Raw genomic sequence first — 19,054 nt, forward strand, 5'->3', positions numbered from 1 at the left:
TCCCTGATCATCTTTTTTAAGTATTCCTTTTTCAAAAAAAAAAAGCAACAAAATGTCTCAGCAGTAGTTACCTGAGATCTTGTCACTGTCCCGTGGTACTTGCATCGCAAATGGACATGTTGGAAGACTTGGGTATTCCTGAGTACTTTTTCTCCCCAAAGACTCCTCCCTCAAAGCTTTCTTTTTAAATAACCAATTTTGTTTTCGGCATTACACGTCTTTTCCGTTAAGGAATTTTTTTAAAAAAAATCAACCTAAACTTAAATGTTATTTGCACGTATAATTGCTAGTAAGTTATACAGGAAGTAAAGGATTACAGGATTTTAGAGAAACGTGAGAATGCAGAAGCCCGCCCCGTTGTGCGGCCACTACCCTCTTCCCCCTCCCCTCGATAGATGTTCACGGAGTGCCTACCGCGTGCCTGATACCACGTGTGTGTGTGCGGTCACTCCTGATTCTTCCCTCGACCCTCCTCCCAGAACACAGGGCCGCCAGTTACTTAAAAGCCAAGGGTTGATGGAGGGTAGGAGTCCAGCGCATATACCAGCATTCTGATGGGACACATTCTGGGGATTTTGCTCCTAAAACCATAATACTACATTCCCGGAACGCCAAAAAGCCAGAGCGATGACCCATCAGTCTGTCATTTTTCGGATGAGGAAGGTAGGCCTGAGGAGGTCAAGTGACTTGTCCAAAGAGAGATACCAACCTAGTGAAGGGGCAGGGATTTCATGGAGGCACAGATGGGGTATCGATGGAAAAATAAGTAAATACACGTGAATATCTTTTTTCTTTTGTTCTTAAAACTTCTGTTCAGTAATCTCTACCCACAACGTGGGGCTCGAACTCACAATCCCAAGATCGAGAGTCGCATGCTCTACCAACTGAGCCAGCCAGGTGCCCTAAATATATTTTTCTTTGAAAACAGCTTTTTTTTGTTTGTTTGTTTAAATCAGTATCAGAAGTATTTAAAATGTGTCATCTTAAATTTAAATGCACTACGTTTTTTTGGTGTTACGTGTAGGCATGCAGAGTGTGCCGTGAGCATGATTCCCCTGGCTGGGGTCAAGATTCTGTAGGCTTGAAAAGGAACATTACCCCTGGGGGAGGGGGGGTGTGTTTCCCAAAGCAGAGCAGTCGGAAGCCTAGGGCTGGCTGTTTGTGTCAGAGCAGTCGGTTGGTTACAGAGGGCAGGTTCCCATTCTTTTTAGGGACTCCAGGCTCCTTATGAAATGTCCCAAAAGGTATACGAGCAGGGCCAGGCTAGACCTGGACGCCATTGCCTTTGTCCACTGACAAGCAGCGGTTAGCTTAGACCTCATCAATCTCTTATTTACTTCATTTAGCTTACCGGAGGCCCTCCTAGAACTTTTAGCTCTTTCAGAAACAGGTTGAGACCTTCTGCAGGTGAAATGGAAACAATGATATGCTAATGTAATCACAGTGTCCCCCCCCCCCCATTCCCCCCCACTCCCCCCCCCACCGGGTTTTATCATCCATGTGACTACTTCCTACATATGTCACTTTCTCAGCCCTGGCTGCTGTTCTGCGTGCCTCCCCTTTGTGCCTGTGAACCCGTCCCTTGGGACACCTCCTTGGCCACTGTCCTCTTACCTCCACCCTCCGTTCTTTTCTCCAAGTTGTGGGAGGCATTCTCCCTGGGGGCTCCGCCATCTTGGGCTTGACACCATTGTCTTCTCCCCTTTATACTCTGAAATCTTTCATAATTGAACTTGTGACCTTTGACTCTCGAACCCCAAGGGGGCTGCCAACATTGCAGGTGCTCAGTAAAGGCCGGTGGGTTCGATGATGGCCTCATGATGGCCTCATGATGGTGTGAGCTTACTGTTACCAGTTTATGTCTCATACGTTTCCGCTCGTTAGGTGTTGCATCCGTTTGAACGTGGAGAGTGAGCTGTGGTTCCCTTCCAATCTGTGGGCTGTACGTGGTATGTGGGAGATGCTCGATTGTCCCGTGGATGAAACGATGGCTGTTCCGGAGCAGTAGAGTGAAGCCTGCTTTGACTCCAATAGAAGTCAGCCATCAGGGATATGCCCGCAGTAGGAGCAGGCTTTGTGCTTTGATTTCAGGGATTGTTGGTTCGAAGGCCAGGGTCTCTGAGACCCATTGGTCTACCAGGTGGCCTGCATTAGAATCATCCATGGGGCTCGTTGCGAGTACAGATTCATACCCCACCTGTTGCTGTGCTCCGAATCAGGATCTTCTCTCTGCTGGGATGGGGACCTGCTTATTTATCCAGCAGCTTCAGTAATTCAGCACGTAGCAGTGTAGACCAGCTGTGATCCGAGCAGCCCAGGAAACTCCCAAGTCTCCCAACTTGGCGTTGAGAACTTCATGACATTTTTATGTACGTGTATCACCCGTGCTATCATTTACTTAAATAGCATCTTTTCTTACTTTATCTTAAAGTTTCCTTTAAGTCAATGCATACACATTTTACTTACATTTAAGGAGGCAATTGTGCTTCCATATTATAAGTAGAAGGCCAATATCACTTGTCACAAACAGTATACAAATAAAGGGAAGGAAACCAAAGCGGTGTGATTAAATTCCAGCCAGACACTAGTTCCTGTTGATGTCCCTGAGCTAGAGCCCTGCCCCCTTTGTGGAAAAGGGTGGCCAGTGGCTGAGGAGGTGTTAGGTATATTACACCAAACAGACATTGCCCATCGCCCTAATTCAAGGTCTTGGAAGGGGTCTAAGAAATAACTTGTCCCCTCTGACCAGTGTCCTGTCCTAGAGCATCTCACTCCCACCCAGCATTGGGTCTGACGTCGAGGGGTGCTGATGTGTGTGGGTCCTGAGAGACTCAAGGTCTGGATTCCTTCGGTGAAGATCCCAGAATGCTTTGGTGACCCTTTATCTCAAGGAGAGGGGAGGAGGCCCGGAGCCTTCCAGTGGCCATGAAGTGCTTTTGACTGTGCACTCCTGGATGTGAGTCCAAAGGCCAGGTGAGGGTTAAGGCCTGAATCGGGGGATACATAAATGACACCTGAACCGGGTAGCAGCCCTGGGGGCTTAGTGCCCTCTCCGGAGGGGAGGGGAAGCTGCTGGGAAAGCAGTGTGCAGGTGCAGGCGTTGTCTTGTTGATGAGGAGGTTGGCATTTTCTCCCTTGACCCACGCTTTTAGCCAGGGCATTTTCTTTCTTTTTTATATTTTTAAACTTTTATTTAAATCCAAGTTAGTGAGCATGTAGTGTAATAATGATTTCAGGAGTAGAATTTAGTGATTCATCCCTTACGTACAACACCCAGTGCTCATCCCGAAAAGTGCCCTCCTTAACGCCCACTGCCCATCTAACCCATGCCCCCACCCACTTCCCCTCCAGCAATGCTCAGTTCGTTCTCTGCACTTGAGAGTCTCTTACGGTTTGCTTCCCTCTCAGTTTTTATAGTTTTCCTTCCCTTCTGCTATGTTCATCTCTTTTCTTTCTTAAGTTCCACACACAACTGAACCCATGTGATATTTATGTTTCTCTGACTGACTTGTCTCGCTTAGCAGAAAACGTTCTAGTTCCATCCACGTTGTTGCCAATGGCAAGATTTCATTCTTTTTGATCGCCGAGTAGTATTCCATTGCATATATATATACACCACATCTTCTTTATGTGTCTGTCAGTCGATGGACATTGGGCTCCTTCCGTGAGTTGGCTATTGTTGATAGTTCAGCGAGGGCATTTTCACGCATCTCACGGGACACCTTCTGGACTTTGTCCCCTCTATCACATCCATTCAACACGATTATTTGGCATGTAGTAGGTCCCAAGGGCTAGGGCTGGGGGCTCAGGGTAACACGCAGCCCCTCTGTCAAGAGGCCAGCCCCCGGTGGCCAGGTAATGACCACATGCCATGGCACAAGGCTCCACGTCAGGAAGAGTGCACACGGCGCCCGGAGGGCCTTGTGGGAGGCTTTGGGCAGCGCTCCAGGCGGGACAGGGACCTGTTGTACCTGGAGGGTGCAGAGGGACTTCCAGTGACACAGAGAACTGGCTGTGCAGCAAGTTGGAGGCCCTGTTGAGTTGGGTGGGGCAGGGCTGCTGGGAGCTCTGGTCACCACCGGGTCACATCTGGTGGGGTCCAGGTCACATGGGAAACCTGAAGCTAGAGGGGAGATGGGGGGGGGGCAGAGCGAAGGGTCAGTGGGCCCAGGTTGCCTGGTGCCAGCTTTGGCTGAGAGTGGGGGCTGGGCCCAGGATGTGCCCTGTCACAGCCCAGCTTCTGCTGAGAGCCTGACCACTGCCTGCCTCCAGCCCCGCTCCGTCTAACCGGAGCCCCTGATTGGATCATGCCACTGCGGAGTGGGATTGTGGCCCTGAGGGACTCTGGGTCTGAGGTGACCGCGGCGGGTGGATTTGAGCCGGTCCTCTGCCACCTGCCGGGGGTGTGAGCTCTGGCAAGGCACCTGGCCTCCCCAAGGCTCATTTCCCATCCATCCATCCCACGCGTGCATGTCGGGAGAATGGGGTGCACACAACTGGCCGCGGCAGTTTGAGTTGGGTAGGGTAACCCGCAGAAGGCACTTTGTGAACCGTAAAATGCCGACTGCTGGGAGACATCAGATACAAGACCGCCATCTATCACACACACACACACACACTCCTACACCAAGGCCACTATACACAGTTCTTCAAGAAATGTGCACAGTCAGGCCCTGTGGCAGGAACTTCCTCACGTGCCGGTCACCTGGGGGGGCAGGTGAGCCTTGCTTTGGGGACGACAGGCAGCTATCCCTGTCTTTGGCCTGAATTCCTGTCCCTTCTCCCCCTCCCTTTCTCAAAGTCTGCCTTCTAGAGCTCTAAAGTGTGCACGTGTGTGCGTACGTGCGCACGTGTATTTTCAGGAGGAGAGTTTCGCTCCATGTGGCTCCGATTTATGCTGATACTCTCGAGTTAAAAAATATAAATTCCTTTATTTCCACAGAAAATCGATGCGATGATTTCTTTGCTCCCCACCCAGCCCTCCTCTCGGAAAGTAATCTTCAGGGACACGCGGGAAAAGTTAGTAGAATTCCAGCATGTGCCAGCGTGGGGACCCTGCTTCCTGTTAGTCTCAGTTTTTCTATTTTCTTCTTGGGAGCACAGAGGGTACTGAAGTCTTTACAGGGATGTGCTGGCCAGCCAGTGGCACGTACCTTCTGCTCTCTGATGGGCTGAGTCTGCGTCTGCAGCCATCAGGTAGGTGAGGGAAGGAAAAGACGAAGACCAGAAAGTCTATGGTCATGTGGCTTCTTGAGGCTGAAAACCAAATATTTGTCTTTCAATAGTTTTTGGTTTGCATCTGGAAATGTGTCTCCAGGGAAAACCACTTAGAATGGGCCAGTATACCCGAGCTCACTCACAGGTAGAGAAAGCCATTATGCTAACTTTTTCTGCCTTGGGATATAGAAGGAGGAGACAACATATGTCACAGAGGTGATGGTCAGGTGGCTTTCCCGGATGGAGGACATATCCAGACCTTTTCAGTTTGTTTGTTTATTTTGAGAGAGAAGGAGAGCGAATGCACGGGCAAGGGAGGGACAGAGAAAGAGAGGGAGGGAGGGAGACAGAGAATCCCAAGCAGGCGCCTTGCTGTCAGCGCAGAGCCCGATGCGGGGCTCGATCCCATGAACCGTGAGATCATGACTTGGGCCAAAATCAAGAGTCGGATGCTCAACCCGCTGAGCTACCTGGGCGCCCCCAGAACTTTTAAAATATGAGTTAGGCATCTACTTTCATCCTAAAGCTGGGGCTTCAGAGAGGAGCTCCCTCTTTGTATAAGGAATGATGCAAATATTTAGCTTACGGTGGATAGATCTGGATCCTGCTCCCTTATAACACTTGCATACTAAAGCAGGCATCTCTGGCAGCCGCCCCCCCGCCCCCCATAAACTTAGCTTTCTTTAACATATTTAAAGAGCAAATAATTTTGGTATTGTGGTCTGCTACAGACATCATTTGTAGTTTAGCCAGGATATTATTTGAGAACTGAAAGCTCTCTAGGTATTACATCCGTATATAAACCATGTGTTAGAAAGATATAAATTCAGTTTTGAAATATTTGTTAGGCTGCTTTTGGCTTTCAATCCGTGCCAAACATGTGCTTCAGTTGATGGATGGACTCATGTGGACCCCTGAATGAAACTCTTTATTGTGTATAGATTTTGTCTTCCAGCAGCTGGGGTAGGCAGGCTGTGAGATGAAGAAGATCCAGTTACTTAAGAGGTGTGTTTTCGAGGGAGCTTGCAATCCCTCTTTCCCCTTCGAAATATGCCGCTGGGTTGTTTGGTCTCAAACTTTGTGCCCCAGTGAATGCAGTCATTCAGTCTGAACTGATTGACAATAATTAACGTCTGGCGTTCTTGCGTTAACTTCAAATTCTGAAACTAGGATGTGTGCCTAAGAATTGATTGACATGTTTTGGCTTTTGGGGCCAGTGAGCTAGCTATTCAAGAAGCCTGGATCTCAGGGCTGCCAGATAAAACAGAGGACTCCTCGTTCAGTCTAAATTTCAGATCAGCGTCGCATAATTTTTTAGTGTAAGTATGGCCCCAATATTCCAGGGCACATACTTCTATTTCAAAAAAAAAAAAAAAAAGTCATTGCTTGTTGATCTAAAATTCAGATCGAACTGGACGGCACGTTTTTGTTTGCTACTTCTGGCAGCTTTGCGTAAATCTTGATTTATTGTCAGTTCTCATAAACAGTGGCTGTCAAAGAAAATTCCTCAGCGATGAAGGTTTTGTGAGTTTGAAAGCCCGTGGGGAATGGAGACGACGGAGACGGTGTCGGTCCACAGGATAAACACGAATGTCTGTTAGAACAAAGTCTAAGAGCGGACCGATAGAGCGAGTCGGATGTGCTTCCGATTGGACTCGAGACAACACCTTTGTCTCCTTCTGGGCGTCCCCTTCCTCACAGTTGCTGTCCTTGTTGTTTGTGCCTCGCTGTGCAGGCAGACCTGGGATGTGGTCTGAGAAGCCGCCTTCTCCCTCCCAGCCTTCCTCCCTCTACACCCCCGCTTCCCCCCACATGCGAATGCCCAGGTCGCACCTGTTCGAAGCCTGGGATAATTGGCACCCTTTTCGCGAAGACTCCTGGGCCATCTCTACTGCGGTCAGTTTCCTCCTTCAACTCTGAGCACTCTTATAGTTGCTTTCCTTTCCAGTTGTCTTCGGCAGACCTTGTGCTCCATGAAGGCAGAATCAAGTCTGATAGGAGGAAGGACACACAGCATGGAAGCTGTCAGGAAACTGACGGAAGAACTTTTTTTCTTCCCTCCAAAACGGCTGCTTCAGATCGAGCGCTGCCATGGATTAGGTGTTAAGCCTTTCTCTCCATGAATCCTCTTCTACAATTTTCTCCGTTCTGACAAGGGTTAAGCATCGTGTATTCTGTTAGGTACGTCAGAAAAGTCCCAGAGAGGCAGAGGTTGAACTCGGTCTGGACTCACATGGACCGATGCAGTGCTCTCGGCTGCTACCCTGCACCGCCTCCCCGCCACAGACGGGAGATCACCACTCACTGGAGGTGACTGGGGAGGATTCTGGTTGGCTCGGTAGTTGTTTGCTTGTTCGTTTTAGAAAGAAGCCTGTTTAATATTCTTTAAAAATTTTTTAATGTTTATTTTTGAGAGAGAGAGTGAGACAGAGCGTGAGTGGAGGAGGGCCAGAGAGAGGGAGACACGGAATCCAAACCAGGCTCCAGGCTCCAGGCTCCGAGCTGTCAGCACAGAGCCCGACGTGGGGCTCGAACCCACGAACCGTGAGAACATGACCTGAGCCGAAGTCGGACGCTCAACCGACGGAGCCACCCAGGCTCCCCAGCCTGTTTAATATTCTTAACACATAAAGTTTCGTATAAATAAATTAGAACAATTAAAAATGGGCAAGAGATGTGAAAACATAATCCCCAAATTAAGAAATGAAAAATAACTGATAAAAATATGAAAAAGCTTAACTTCAGTGACAAGTGCACATTAAAACAACCAAGAGATTGTGAGGTGTTTTTGTTTGTTTGTTTGTTTGTTTGTTTGTTTTCAAATGCTCGCATGGTTTTTAGAGGGCTTTTTCAGAACTTTTGGCTCCTGAGCATTTTGGGCTATGGTTGGCTACTGACTTGTCAACCTGCCAGGGCTGGATAAACAGAAAACAGTCATGCTTCATGTCCAGCAAAGGTAGGGGGGCCTTTGTCCACTCCCCACATGCTCTCCCCTGTCTCCAGGATTCCTTTGAGCAGGGAGGCCACGGAACATTGTGTCTCCTCTTGTCGATGCCACTGTTGATATCCTGGAGGGGGAAAGACGAGGCAAGCTTCCAGTAACGCCCATGGTGAGAGGATATGCCACGTGGATGGCGGATAAGTGCTGATTTTATAGAGGGGCAAAAGCCATTTAGAACAATTAATGGAGCATCAGTATGAATTTTAAACCAGCGCAATGGCACTCACCCACAAAGGCACTCGCTCCGGTAAGATACTTGTTGGCCCTTACGAGAGATTGGCCAGTTCTGTCGTCTTGTGGGAATAGATGAGACTAAAGATGGGTATTACTGGGAGGAAATTGTTTAAAAGTTCCTAAACTGGACAATTTTCTTTGCTTTTTTGGCTTTCTCTGTGTAAGATGAGGCCAGGATTGAAAGATAACTAAGCACATTGTTCAGTTTCAAAAACTGAGAACAGAAGGGTTTCTAATTGAAACGGTTAAAAATGCTCCTGAGTCATTTCTGTATGCCTACTAAATATTTATCAAGTTGCATGGAATTAAAACTTGCCCGAACTCAGGGCTCTGACCCTGTCTTATAATAGTTTTGTTTATCCTGTTTGACCATTTAGATTAGGATTCCCATTTGGGTCCCTCAAATTCAACGGGCAAAATCAACAACCGGAAGATGAAAAGTTGTAAAAATACTGTCTGCACCTGCCTCCCGATAGCCACGCTTTTGCCTTGGTCATTGGGATTTGGGCAGGAATTCCTTGGCTGATTCCCACCCATCTCCCGTCCTTACTTCCTCCAGGCACAGGACTCCCAGTCTTGCGCGTTCCCCACCCCCAAACTGCCTGAGCCACAGGAGTCCCTACGGTTGAGTGTCCAGCAGACAGAGGAGGGGGAGGAAAAGTTCCTGTAGTAGGGGCACGAGGCATAGGCTGTGCCCCCGGTGTCGCATTTTGGAATTCTGAACATATTTTCTCATGAACACACGTGGGATTTCAGGTCTATAAACCATTACCTGAGTTAAAACTCAAAGTGCTTTTTTTTTTTCTCACGAAAAAAGATGAAGCGTTTCAAATGGTGGGAGAAGAGTCAACTACATTATGAGTTAGTAAGTGTTCGAGAGCCAGCCTTCGAGAACGGCTGGAGTCAATAGCATCCCATTCGGATAATCAGCCTGTGCTTGCTTATTTTTGGTGTTCGGCATGCTTGCTGAGGGACAGCTCTCCCCTGGCTCAATGGTAGGTACACGCTCTTGAGGAGAGAAGGAAACATCAGGCTCTCGTGATCACAGTTTCTGTTACGGTCCCTCAGTTCTCTGTTCTGATCTTAATTTTGCTTTTCAAGGAAGATCTCCTGCTGGGAAGATCATGAGCAAAATGCCTTAGATGGGGATTTGCGTTGACTTGCCAGTTCTTTCTCCTTATAAATAAGTAAATTGGAATTCTGGCTTATAAATAAGACATATGTGGGTTTGGTTCTGGGCATTGACCTGCAATGGCCTGGACATTGCTGGGTGAGCTCAACACCGCCTGTCAGAACCTCCGAGATTAGAACCAGGACCTGGCCCCCTCCCCTTTGTCATTAGGGTCACAGTAAGGCTGTGGGAACTTTTCATTTGTTTGATGATAATCCATGAAATAAATACCTGTCTGCACTTGGATGTAGGAGTGAATTTGACAAACCAGGCACCTACCTCTTGAGGGTTTTTTTTTTTTAATATTTCCTTATTTATTTTGAGAGGGATAGAGTACAAGCAGGGGAAGGGCAGAGGGAGGGGGAAACAGAGGATTCCGAGCAGCCTCCTTGCTGTCAGCACCGAGCCTGACGCAGGGCTCGAACCCGTGAACCGTGAGATGGTGACCCGAGCCAAAGCCAAGAGCCAGACACTTAACCTAAGACCGAGCCACCCAGGCGCCCAGCCTCTCGAGGTTTTAGATTGGGGGTCAAGGAGGTGAGGGCAGAACAAAAGGATAAATAAATAAAACAAGTTTAGGTACTTAACAGTTGTGGGAAAGGAAAACATAGAATGATGGTCTGGAGAAGATCTTGGGTCGGGAGGAAGCCTCTCTGAAGCGGTAACGTTTGAGCTGAGACATGCGTAATGAGATCTGGGGTCATGCACAGGCTTCAGGGCTGGCGTGTTCAGCAGAGGGAGCAGCGAATGGAGAACACACGAGGTACGACTTAGCCGGGCGCATGGAGGTGGTGGAAAGGTGGTCGGTGTGGTCGCCACAGAGTGAGCAACATGGAGGGATCAGGGATGGAGCTTTAGGACACAGGAAGGAGTTGAACTCATTCCGAGTGTTTCTAGGCCGGAGCGATTGTTAAGGTATGGAGCACGGATCCCAGAACGTGGCTGTGCGGGTGACCTCCTGGCTTCACGATGTGTTTGACCGCGGGGTTTAATTTCTCTCTGCCTGTTTTCTCATGTATTAAACAACAGTAAGCATCAGAGGGTGTTGTGCTGTTTAAACAAGCCAAACTTTAAAGGGTTCGTGTGGGGCTTGGTGCGTAGCAGCTCAGTTAGCATTCACCCTTGCGATCGATAAGTGCTTATTGTCACCTGCAGCTCAACGCCGCCTCTTTGTCCTGTGAATGGTTCTCGGTTGTCTGTTCTTCTCCAGCCCTCATACTCTCCGTTCTCGCGTCGCGAATGTTTCCGATGCGAATTATTTACTCTGCTTAAAAACTCTAAAATGCCTTCCCATTGGGCTCAGATATCTCTTGGTGGATGACCATGCTGTAGATTTTTGCTCTTCTCAAGGGTCCCCCTCCTTTAAGATTGGAAGAGGGAGACCTGCAGGTGATGAGGCTACCAAGAAGGATTCAGTTAAGAAGTGGGAAAGTTTTTAGAAGACGAAGAGAGAAAAAGCACAAAGAAGCTCCTTGGATTTGTTGTTGACTGAGGGTCATAAGAAAGGGCTGTGTCAGATCACCCGGCCATGTGACCATGAGACTTAAGGGTCACTGAATGGTGGTAGCATTGGCAAGACGTGTGACACAGAGTGCCTTGTTTTCTGACTGGGGAATGGAATGAAACCTTTGATTTTTTTTTTTAGTTTAAATTCAAGTTAGTTAACATACAGTGTAATTGTGGCTTCAGTGGTAGAACCCAGTAATTCATCTCTTACATATGACGCCCAATGCTCATCCCAGCAGGTGCCCTCCTTAATGCCCATCACCCATCTAGCCAATCCCCCTCCCCACCTCCCCTCCAGCAACCCTCAGTCTGTTCTCTGTTTAAGAGTCTCTTAGGGTTTGCCCCCCCCCCTTTTTATCTGATTTTTCCTTCCCTTCCCCTATGTTCATCTCTTGAGTTTCTCAGTTCCACATAGGAGTGAAGTCATATGGTAACTGTCTCTCTCTTGCATGACTTACTTCACTTAGCATAACACATTCTAGTTCCATCCACGTTGTTGCAGATGTCAAGATTTCATTCTTTTTCATAGCCGAGTAGTACTCTGGTGTATATACACCACATCTTCTTTATCCATTTATCGGTCGGTGGACATTTGGTCTCTTTCCATAATTTGGCTATTTTTGATAGCGCTGCTATAAACATTGGGGTGCACGTGCCCCTTTGAATCAGTATTTTTGTATCCTGTGGGTAAGTTCCTAGTAGAGCAAATGCTGGGTCGTAGGGTAGGAAAGCTTTGCTTTTTAAACGTGCCAAATTTGAGAAGGTGATGGCGATCAGACACAGGAATTAAAATTACAGACTGCACTTGGCTGAGTTGGTCGGATGGGAAAATATTGATTTGGGCAACATCAGCTTAACATTAATGAGTGCTGTGGGGGACAGAGTAGAGAGGGAAGATGGCCCAGAGCTGTGACTTGGGGACTGTCCAAGGCCCCCAGGGAGAGAGGAAGGCTGGAGAAATGGGGGATGAGTGGAGCAAGGCAAGACCTGGTCAGAGAGCACTCGGGGGCTGCCGAGTCAGTGTCTGTGCTAGCAGAAGATGGTCCGCGGTGACCGATGGTGCAGCAAGGATATGAGAAAGAGCCCTCAGATGGGACAGAACTTTTAGCAGAGATGTAAGGTGACCGCTCCCTCACTGTGGCACACTTCCGTTTGCTAAGTTTACGATAGTGGGTGGAATAAACTCATTTTCACTTTTGTCCTTTTTGCTGTTAACTTTCAAAAATGGCTTCTAGAGTATGGATTGTAACCCTTGGTTCCATTCGTTTCCGTTTAGATCATTTCTTGCAAAGTAAATTTGGGAAAATTCTGACTCCATCCCAGCCCCCAAAAGTAATCAAATGAATTCCTGCAGCACGTATCTGTCCCTGGGGTGAAGGGCAAAGTGAATGAATGTATTGGAAATGCAAAGGGCTTGGGTTTTGCCATTAATTCTGCCATTTGTTGTTAGGCAGCATTAAGAATAATCGTGTCGTTCAGCCTGACCGTTTGTAAAATGGTCCTTCCATTAGCTTCCACTGACCAACAAAGGGTATAAAAAGAAGTTAATGTTGTAAATGATTTTGCTCCCCATGGAAGGGAGACACTATGGGCATGAAGAATCCTTTTTCTGTGTAGTGGAGACAACGGATGCTTTGGGTATGAATCCATTTGAAGCATTTATGGGAAGCTATAACCAGCTTTCTTTGGGTTTTGAAATGACGTATAAAACATCTTTTCAAAATTGTAATTGTTCCCTAGTGCTTGGTTGCTTTTATTTCCAAATGGGCTGCCTAAGGCTGGCATGCCTAAGTCTGTGTATCTGTGATGCCAGGAAAGCTGGTAAGAAAGTAAAATGTGCAAACAGTCGGTTTGTTGTCATGAGTCTGAATGATTGATGTTTTTAAGTTGATTTTTTTATTCATCATAAAAGTTTATCCATCATAAAAGTAATATGTGCTGACTACAGAAAAATCAGAGATACATACAAAAACATAAAGAAGAAAAACAGCGAATTCATAGCCCCAACACCCAGAAAAAAACCTGAAAGAGCATTTTGGTTTATTTCTTTCCAAACACTGATTTTAACACAAACAAAAACTAAGCTAAATGACACCCATGTACACTTTGCATCTGTGATCTCACTTGGTCCTTTTGCCAGCCTTCTGTGGTGGGCGATGGTCCCATCGCCTCCCGGACACACAAAGAATCTGAGTGTCGAGCAGGGGACACTCGCCCAAGGTCATGCGTGTGTGGCCTGTGATGGCCTTTCAATTGCTTGAGGATCAACTACTTCTGCACAGCCCTCTGCCTTTTCATACTCCGGGAGACCTTGTCAATTACTTGACGCTTTTCACTTGACTGTGGCTGCCTCGTCTTCCGCCTGAACGAAGAGCAATGTAACAGTCAAGGGCAGGCACTCTGGTCAGCGGTGTTTGGAGCCCTCCGTGGTGACCAGGCGTCTCTGAACTTCTGATACTGAATTTCTCCAGAACGACATTATTCCTGTGAGATTCAGATTAAGTTTTAAAAATGATACATAGTAGACTTGTTTTTATTTTACGTATCTAATTTTTTTTTAATGTACAGAGAGAGAGCAAGCGGAGAGGAGGGGCAGAGGGTGGGGGGGGGGGAGAGAGAGAGAGAGAGAGAGAGAGAGAGAGAGAGAAAATCCCAAGCAGGCTCCACGCTCAGTGCAGAGCCTGATGAAGGGCTCGATCCCATGACCCTGGGGATCGTGACCTGAGCCGAAATCAGGAGTCGGATGGATGCTCAACCTACTGAGCCACCCAGGCGCCCCAGTAGACTTTATTTTAAAGGACAGTTTTCGATTTGTAGGAAAATGGAGAAGATCGTGTAGATTGTTTACACCTTCCCCACCTCCACGTTCCCCTGTTATAAACATCTTAAGTTAAAATTGTACCTTTGTTACAACTAATGAACCAAGATTGATAGCTTTTCAGCTGAACTTCATACTTCCTTCAGATTTCCTTACTTTTTATCTCACGTTCTTTTCTGTTTCTCCATCCCACCCAGCATGTGGCCCCAGATGACATTTAGTCGTCCTGCCTCCTTGGGCTCCTCTTGGCTGTGAAGGTTTCTTAGAGTGCTTGTCTTTGATGACCTGGACAGTTTCGGGGTGTGCTGGTTACGTATATCGTAGGATGCACCTTTTTTGGCATGTGTCTCAGGTCAGACTGGGGTCATGGGTCTGGGAGAGCAAGACTACAGAGGTAAAGTGTCATTTTTATCACATCTTATGAAACGTACATGCCACCAACATGACGGGACTGTTTATTTGCCCTTGATCCTCTGGCTAAAGTAGCTTTTTCAGGTTTTTCCTGTAATTCTTAAAATCTAAAATTACTCTTTTCAGATTGACTTTTGCCATGGGCTGTTCTTTTGAGCATCCCTGGGCTGTCGTTTTAAAATCACATTCCTGGGGCACCTGGATGGCTTAGTCAGTTAAGCATCCAACTTTCGGTTTTAGCTTAGGTCATGATCTCCCGGTTTGTGGGTTTGAGCCCTGCATCGGGCTCCACGCTGACAGCATCGAGCCTGCTTGGGATTCTCTCTCTCTCCCTCTCTTGTCTCTCTTCCTCCCCCCAAATGAAAATAAAATAAACGTAGGGGAAAAAAAGGTTTAAAATCACATTCCTAATTTCCATCCAGGGAGTCTGTAGATGAAACGCAAGAGTGACAGTATTATTCGGTAAGCCTGCAGATAGGGATCTGAACCAAGGAAATATATTTGTGCTTTATGGGAATGTTGCCACTGTATTTGCCTGCAGCAAGGAGCAACGTCAGTCAGTTCTATAAATTTTTTTAGCTCTCACATATTTGGGGCTAAGGAAAATGCATTACGAGTTTCCTAAGCCCGTGTCCCCAGATTGTTACGCAGCTCATAATGGCCACCTCGACCCACCCCACCCACCCCCAGCTAGATTTTCAAAAGAATATTTATCTTAATGCTATTTTTAGTGCCTCAGATCAATTCTTCTCTCTTAGGTCCATGTAGGGGAAAGGCAGAACTCCAGGTGTGATGTTTAAGTTTTACCTTGACTAGTAATCTCATCTGAGTTTGCTTCCCCAGCGGCCCAGGGGCGGCCTGAGCGGATCCCCACCAGTCCCTAAACCCGGCATTTTCTAACGATCGATAGCCCACGGTCATTTTCCCTGCCGTCAGGGTGGTTTGGTCAGACACCGTCTGGAAGTCTAGAAACATGGATTTGGACATCCTAAACGGACTTCATGCAATAAGCTTTTTTGAAAGCTCTTTGACTGCATTGAGCTTCCTCAACCTTGTGAGAATCCAGAAGGGAGAGAATGTGCTTCCCATCCTGCAGAGGGCAGACAGGACTTCAGGGGCAGGCCTGGAGAGCAGAGGTGCGAGAACTCAAGCTCAGGGCCGGATTTTGCTGCTCCAAGATGGCTGTTGTTCTCTGTCTCACAACTCCGTCTCTGTCTCTGTCTCCACCTCTGCGGAGCTGAAGCCCTTGGTTGGCCATCAGAAAGTTGTTCCCTTAGCAAAGCAGGCAAAGGAGGCTGGGCCACGGGCAGCCAGGCTCTGGGTGACTCACATGGTGGGGAGAGATCCAAAGTCACTTTGCGGGCGGGGGGTGGGGGGGGTAGTCTTCATTACTGGTTTTTTTCCAAGACCTTAGAACCCATCCCTGTGAAGATTCTTCCTTGCCGGCCGAATCGGGTCTTCTACGTCCCCTCTTGACCGGCCACAGTCAGGTCTGAAGATGAAAACCTCAGACGAGGACACAAGCAAAACAAACACACGTGTTATTGCAGAAGATAATTGTGTGAGGAACCAAACTATCTAATATCCTTTTTTTCCACCACGAGACCGAGGAAAACTGGCCATTTTATCAACCTGGCCAGCAGTGTGTCTGGTCACCCAACAGACAAAAAGCCAGAAGTCCCTCCTCACTGTAAGCTATTCCTATTTTTTTATCTAGGCAACCGAGTTTTGTTGATGCCTAAATATTAGGAAAAACAAAATGTATGCAAACTGTCTATTTTATAAGGTCCTATTTTTTTTCCCCTGGGTTTCTAGGACTCGAATGTACGCATCGTTCAGAACCTGCTTTTATGGTTTGTCAACAAGATCACTCCATAAAATACATTCTGATATCTCACAGCTGTGTATAATTTATTCTGTCTATCCATGCAGCACAAATAAAATTTTTATTTGCATCGTCTAAAAGAAAGAGCAGTGTATAAATACATAAGCAAAGCTCATAAGAAACGGTCTTCTGCCTACAGATACTGCTGGGGGGATATTGTGCAACCAATTAAAAAGCGGAGGGAGGGCTTCATTATCCATGTGCATAGACAATAAATACCGTGCACAGCAAACAGTGCCGTTACTCAATTTCTTAAAAAGGTTGCACAACATTCTCCTAGTGCCGGCAGAGCCTGCCTCTAAATTCTCCTCGGAATATTTAGAAATAGAACCTCGTAGACGAAAACGGTTCAGCCAAAAAGGACTTCTTTTGGATTAAGATGATGGAATATGTAGGTGAAAAGGGAAATGTTCGGTGGTTGGAACATTTTGCCTTCAGGAGAGTAGATAACTCTCTTTCTCTGCTACCAAGGGTCTTGGAGGAAAGAGGTGCAGAGGACTGAGAATGTTCCTGTGTTTGGTTTGTGCAGCTTCACCGTGATTACCAACTAGGAGGCCCCACAAGGTTCCCCAGCTTCCCCCAAATCAAGGGTGTGGACTTGCTCCCCTCCTGCTCCCCTGCTGGCCAACTTTCGCGAATGATTCACCCAGGAGACCTGGGCTGTGTGGCGCCGTCTCCTTCCTTCCCAGACGTATGGCTTCTCAAGTGCGTTCTGTCACACACAAAGACTGTCATCCAAGTGTCTGGGGCTGGGCGAAGATCTCTTCCAGGTCTTTGTGCAGTGTGGCTGCAATACCCTGGAAAGCATCCGGTCTTCCCCCCTGTGGCTGGGTGGTGGGTGGCGGGTGAGGCAGAACTCCTGTTTTGGATTTAACGAGCCCTTGGACAACCAGATTTGTGACTGACTACTCAAGTGAACCACTCACTTGGGTTGGAAATGTAACTGCCTGGAGAAGCTTCTAATCAAATTGGTTTGTTTTTGTAGAGAAAATGTTTCAATGCTTGCAATCACTTTCTTAACAGTTTTGCCTGACTTTTCAAAAGATTAACGTAACGGCCACAGTGGCTCTTGGCATGTGGCATGGCTTTCATCAGTTTAGGGGAAAGTTCAGACAGATTTCCCATTTTTATTCCATTATTGCTGGTATTTCAAAGCTTCCTTAGTCCAATTCAAATTAATACACCTCTCTCTTAAGATAAATTCAGCTAATTGCACTCTGTAGTCTGGTTCAGCAGGAGCTGTATAACTAGATTAACACACACTTTCAAGTAAATTCCAACTCGGGAATCCCACCGAGGGTCCAGAGCAAGAGACCTGGGTCCTGGCAAGGCTTAGAGAGTGATGTCGATGTCACCAGTGGACGGCGTTCTCTATGCTTCACGTGTATTTTCTCCTTCTAGCCTCGCCGCGCTCTGCCTCATTTTATGGAAAGGGAGAGAACTTGCTGTGCCTCTGTGGACTTGTTCTTCCCATGGCTCTGTGTGGGCCTGGAATATTCTCATCTTCACGGCTGGGCTTATATGCATCCAACAAATAACGATCTTTCCTGGCCTATCCGTCAAGAGTAGGCCTCCCCACCGCTCTACCATCACCTCGTGTTTTCTTATTCCCTTCTATTTGGAAACCATTGCAGATTTGCAGCTGTGGCACAGGGATTACACAGAGCCCCTGTAGCCCTGTGCCTTCTTTGACCTGCCTGCTCTCTGAAATGGTCTTGTCTGTTCATCTTGCTTTCAATGCAAGAACACGTATTCATGTCCCTCTCTTAGATGCACGGGATAGAGAACTGAGTCTTCTGGGGTGAAGCTACATTTATGAAATGAAGGTCCCGCCAGAATAGGCAGAGGGACTGACTCTAGGTGACATTAGGGCATATTGGGCCAAATCAGAAACAATGGGCTTTTTGAATGGGAGACATCAGAGTGCCCATCAGAAGGTAGGCAGGGATTAAATAGTTGTTGAATGAGCGGGTGAGTGAACGAGCCAACAAGTGGGCAAACAACTGGACCAGAGACCCACAGCTGATAACATGGAAGGGTCAGTACAGGTGCTTGGGTATGTCTTGTCCCCAAGCCCCTACTTGTAGTGACGTGGCACTACCAGGGAGTAAATCGAAAGGCATGAAATCAAGCTGGTGGACGAGGGTCATTTATGCACGATCTCTATGCTGCCAATGGCTGCCCCCTCTGCAGTCAGGAGAAGGGATTCTGGAATCTTCCCTTTGGGTAGCAATTCTTTCCACTTCCATCCAGCCCTCCACCAGTGTCCACAGATGTCACCACCTGGAGTGGGCCCCTCTGGGTGCATGGCCAGAGCCCTCATCACTTGAATGCAGGTTCGTCCCCAAAAACTCAGCTCATCTCAGCCCTGAGCACCACATGATTTCCTCTCCTTGTTCACGTGGCTTATGGTCCTCCCCGCCCCACACATCGCTTGTGGCCACCAGGCCCACTCACTTCCTCTGCCGCTGGCCATCTCCCCAAGTTTTGGCTCATCCCTGTTCCTGTGGTCCCTCAACCAGTGGGAGTTTTAAATGCCTTGTGAGCAGCTTGAGAATTTTCCTGATCGGCTGTGTCAGACAGTTAATACTCAAGTAGTAATCCTTTTGTAACCTGAATATAACTGCAGGCTTCCACACTGAGAATGATAAAATGGTGTGGATTTAAAAGTATTTGGGGAACTGTAAAATGTCTAGGATTAAAATTTCAATGCCATTTGTGCCCAATAAATGTGAACTCCTTAGTAACTTAAAACAGTGCTATTATGACTCAGGTCTGAAAATTATGAGTCCTGGTTGAAGAAATGGGAAT

The 19,054-nt window shown here is 47.4% G+C and overlaps 1 protein-coding gene across 2 annotated transcripts in view; it reads left to right on the forward strand.

The window, feature by feature from the left end:
* The window catches only part of ADAM12 (ADAM metallopeptidase domain 12), a 347,656-nt gene that overhangs the window by 26,499 nt on the left and 302,103 nt on the right, over window positions 1–19,054 (forward strand). The window lies entirely within an intron of this gene.

This window comes from Panthera onca, chromosome D2, assembly GCF_046562875.1.
Source record: "Panthera onca isolate mPanOnc1 chromosome D2, mPanOnc1 haplotype 2, whole genome shotgun sequence".
NCBI classification, from domain to species: Eukaryota; Metazoa; Chordata; class Mammalia; order Carnivora; family Felidae; genus Panthera; species Panthera onca.